Source organism: Schistocerca americana, chromosome 7, assembly GCF_021461395.2.
Source record: "Schistocerca americana isolate TAMUIC-IGC-003095 chromosome 7, iqSchAmer2.1, whole genome shotgun sequence".
NCBI lineage: Eukaryota > Metazoa > Arthropoda > Insecta > Orthoptera > Acrididae > Schistocerca > Schistocerca americana.
In genome coordinates this window covers 590,938,680-590,943,826 of record NC_060125.1, presented here as the reverse complement: position 1 = coordinate 590,943,826, position 5,147 = coordinate 590,938,680, and positions in this window count along the sequence as shown.

Below are 5,147 nucleotides of genomic sequence, written 5' to 3'. Positions count from 1 at the left end.
TAATCACTGCCGCTAAAATCCTGTGCATCTAGGAACATGCGATGTTTCCTGGTCGGTGTTTGAGACTAGTGATGGATTTTAGTAGCACACGTAGGAATGAGCACCAGAAATTATTATAAGAAGTTTCCGGCATTTTCTACGGTTTTCTTTGTTGAGAGTCATAGGTGCAGCGTTTATAAATAGAGAGTGGTCCATAAAATGTAGACTGCCTTTGGTAGTCAATATTAATGAAACAAAATGACATATCGTTACAATTCTTGCACGGGGAGAAGGTTATTTTATGTATGCGAAGTGACCTGCCATCAGCAGACAGACAACGTCGATGCCGCTGAACTGTTGACCAAACTACGGCTGTCATTGTTGCAGGAGTGATAGGCACAGAGGAAGCCTTGATGGTTTCTCGTTGCTTGTTCAGTGTAACTGCCTTCTGTTCATAAACTTCCTTTTCTAAGGTTCCATGTAGGTAGAAGCCAAAAGGACCTTGATGGGTATTCAACAGCTCCTCTTCGACCAGTCGATCGTCGAGGTAGATTTTCATCCAAGCGGGTTCTGACATCTCTGTAGCAGTGAGCCAGAGACCCATCTTGTGGTAGGTAAAATATTTCATTTCCGAACGCCTCTCAGATGGCAGGTGTAATCGATGTTTGCATCATATGAAGATATATCACACCAGTTGTGGTACCTTCAAAGAAGAATGGGCCACACATTAACACCCAGTAGATTAACATGTGAGGACTTTCAGGAGCCCAGCACACGCAAAAAAATGGTTCAAATGGCTCTGAGCACTATGCGACTTAACTTCTGGGGTCATCAGTCGCCTAGAACTTAGAACTAATTAAGCCTAACTAACCTAAGGACATCATACACATCCATGCCCGAGGCAGGATGCAAACCTGCCGCCGTAGCGGTCGCTCGGCTCCAGACTATAGCGCCTAGAACTGCACGGCCACTCCGCCCGGCCCAGTACACGCAGTTGTGGCGTTTTACAGTACAGTTCAGTCTGAACTGCACCTCGTCAGACCAGATAACCGTCTCTGCTTAACGTTCATCCTCTCAAAGCATAGCTTAAACTTGCTTCACACGATTTATCCAGAATAAACTGTTGTTTTCGTACTTCCATTATCACTTCAATACGGCTTTCGTTGTTCAAATGACAATCTTACTTCATTCATTGCTGCACTGTCATCTCCTGGAAATTGCGCGCCAACATCTGCTGAGGAAACAATGGACAACGCTACCTCGCAAAATTACAACCATGTGTCATTTTGTTCCAAATATATTAACTATCAAAGAGTGTCTACATTTTACTGGACCCCTCTGCATTACGAAGTCTACGTATTTAAGCACTGTATAATATATTAAAGCTACTTAGAGAATATTGTTAAATCTTAAGTTACAAGGTTTATGGTGAATACAATTCCGTTTATTTTCAAAACTAGTTGTATAAAGTGTGGATAGTTACGCCATACTTTGTCCATAACGCATCACCTTCCACTTTGAAAGGCAAGAAGGTCTTCTACCACGCAACACATGATATTTGGAAATGAACTGAGTTTCTTTAAAGTCTTAACAGTTTTCCCTGTCTTTAAAATGGAAATTTATGTCAGTTGTCAATAGCTTCTATTTCAAAAAGTTTTTAACTTGTAACTGGTTTTCGATAATGCTTCTTTCTTAATTTGATTTCACTTACTGATTATTGTTGTGTAGTTGATTGGTAATGTAACAGACAAAGTGTTAATTGTGTTGCTGAAACTATTTTCTCCTTTGAAAAACTGTTAAATTTGAGCTGGCCGGTGTGACTGAACGGTTCTAGGTGCTACAGTCTGGAACCGCGCGACCACTACGGTCGCAGGTTCGAATCCTGCCTCGGGCATGGATGTTGTGATGTCCTTAGGTTAGTTAGGTTTAACTAGTTCTAAGTTCTAGGGGGCTAATGACCTCAGCAGTTGAGTCCCATAGTGCTCAAAGCCAAGTAGCCTTCAAAATGGCGTCTGCAACCCAGGTGAGTTCTAAGCAGAGAGCTGTCACTGAATTTCTTTCGGCGGAAAACCGGAGCATCGCTGATATTCACTGACGTTCGTAGAATTTCTGCAGAGCCTATAACAACGCAAGGTCTCACACAAATGCGCGCACCCGAGAGGAGGTCAGAAAACTTCTTTGGGCTGTTCCTTTTCATCCACTCTACAGACCGCATTGCGCACCTTTCGATTTCCATCTGTTTGGCCCACTGGAGGGCGGACTCCGCGGGAACCAGTACCTAGACGATGAGGAGGTTACTAGTGCAGCAAGACGTTGGCTGCGACGTAGATCAGTAGAGTGGTAACATGCGGGCATACTGCCCCCCCCCCCCCCCCCCGGTATGGAGGAATCCTGAACAAAACCAAACTGCTTTCCCAAAAAAAAATGTGTTGCATTACTTATTGAATGTCCCTTGTATTTATTAAAATAACGCATATCGCAGACCACGTAAGTGGGGTACAATTTAAAACTACAGTCGCTAATGTTCTAAAGAGTTTTACTGTCGTACGACCTTGAGTTTGGCCTAATAGCCATTGTTTCTTTAGAGTTGTTAAAATATCTGTGAAATTAATAAAGACTTCATGCTTCATTTCTGTTTGTATTGCCTATTCTTTGCACCTATACAGACCATAGTGGCCTAATAAAAACTTTAGATGTAATCTTATTTTGCCAGCAAATGGACTAATAAGCAGAAAAAATAGAACTGTAGGGTGTGTAGAAATCACATGTTCTATAGAAACGTGTGTGTCTGTGCAGGTATTGTACTGAAACTGAAAACATCGGACTCTTTGCAAACAGTAAGGGCAGCCTCGAAATGATCGGAAATTGCTGGAAATCGAAATGTTCTGCTCATCATAGTTAACAATTAAGTGTGTATTTTTTGTGGTGTATTGACACTCAGCGGCGTGGTTATCGACGAATTAGGTGTGCCTTGAGCTTTGGTCAGAACGCGACCTCGTCTCTGTATAGATAACCTGAGAGCTGCAGGTGGAGCAGGCACCAGAAAATAGTGTGGTGGTGGAGCGTTCTTCTTATCTGGCCTCTGATATAATGCCAGTTATGTGCTCACTCACACAAAGAAAAACGCGCGACTATACGAACAGTTTCTTCAACGGACTGTTTCCTGAGATATCTTAAAAAAAAAAAATGTTTCAAATGGCTTGGAGCACTATGGGACTTACCAGCGATGGACATCAGTCCCCTAGAACTTAGAACTACTTCAACCTAACTAACCTAAGGACATAACACAACACCCAGTCATCACGAGGCAGACAAAAGCCCTGACCCCGCCGGGAATCGAACCCGGGCGCGGGAAGCGACAACGCTACCGCGCAACCACGAGCTGCGGACAGAGATATCTTCTACTTATAACCTAAATTTAGGCAGTGTTTCTGTCAAATGTCGATCCCATACAGCATGTAGGGTTGACAACGCCTTACCTTTGCTACTAATTTTCTGAGTTGTTTGATAAGATATATTAAATACAGTGCATTTACATAATCTGTAAATATCTGTGAGTGACTACACTAAACACAACACTTACATTGTCCATGGTAATACACTACTGGACATTAAAATTGCTACACTACGAAGATGACGTGCTACAGACGCGAAATTTAACCGACAGGAAGAAGATGCTGTGATATGCAAATGATTAGCTTTTCAGAGCATTCACACAAGGTTGGCACCGGTGGTGACACCTGCAACGTGTTGATATGAGGAAAGTTTCCAACCGATTTCTCATACACAAACAGCAGTTGACCGGCGTTGCCCGGTGAAACGTTGTTGTGATGCCTCGTGTAAGGAGGAGAAATGCGTACCGTCACGTTTCCGACTTTTATAAAGGTCGGATTGTAGCCTCTCGCGATTGCGGTTTATCGTATCGCGACATTGCTGTTCGCGTTGGTCGAGATCCAATGACTGTTAACAGAATATGGAATCGGTGTTTTCAGGAGGGTAACACGGAACGCCGTGCTGGAGCCCAACGGCCTCGTATCACTAGCACTCGAGATGACAGGCATCTTATCCGCATGGCTCTAACGGATCGTGCAGCCACATCTCGATCCCTGAGTCAACAGATGGGGACGTTTGCAAGGAAACAACCATCTGCACGAGCAGTTCGACGACGTTTGCAGCAGCGTGGACTATCAGCTCGGAGACCATGGCTGCGGTTACCCTTGACGCTGCATCACAGACAGGAGCGCCTGCGATGGTGTACTCGACGATGAACCTGGGTGCACGAATGGCAAAACGACATTTTTTCGGATGAATCCAGGTTCTGTTTACAGCATCATGATGGTCGCATCCGTGTTTGGTGACATCGCGGTGAACGCACATTGGAAGCGTGTTATCATCATCGCCATACTGGCGTATCACCCGGCGTGATGGTATGGGGTGCCATTGGTTACACGTCTCGGTCACCTCTTGTTCGCGTTGACGGCACTTTGAACAGTGGACGTTACATTTCAGATGTGTTACGACCCGTGGCTCTACCCTTCATTCGATCCCTGCGAAACCCTACATTTCAGCAGGATAATGCACGGCCGCATGTTGCAGGTCCTGTACGGGCCTTTCTGGATACAGAAAATGTTCAACTGCTGCCCTGGCCAGCGCATTCTCCAGATCTCTCACCAATTGAAAACGTCTGGTCAATGGTGGCCGAGCAGCAGGCTCGTCACAATACGCCAGTCACTACTCTTGATGAACTGTGGTATCGTGTTGAAGCTGCATGGGCAGCTGTACATGTACACGCCATCCAAGCTCTGTTTGACTCAATGCCCAGGCGTATCAAGGCCGTTATTACGGCCAGAAGGTGGTTGTTCTGGGTACTGATTTCTCAGGATCTATGCACCCAAATTGCGTGATAATGTAATGACATGTCAGTTCTAGTATAATATATTTGTCCAATGAATACCCGTTTATCATCTGCATTTCTTCTTGGTATAGCAATTTTAATGGCCAGTAGTGTACAATCGCTAACATTCTACAGAGTTTTATTGTCGTACGATCTGGAGTTTGGATTAATAACCTTTGTTTCTTTAGAGTTGTTAAAATATCTGTGAAATTAACAAAGAGTTCTTGCTTGATTTTTGTTTGTATTGCCTATTCTTTGCACCTATACGGACCAT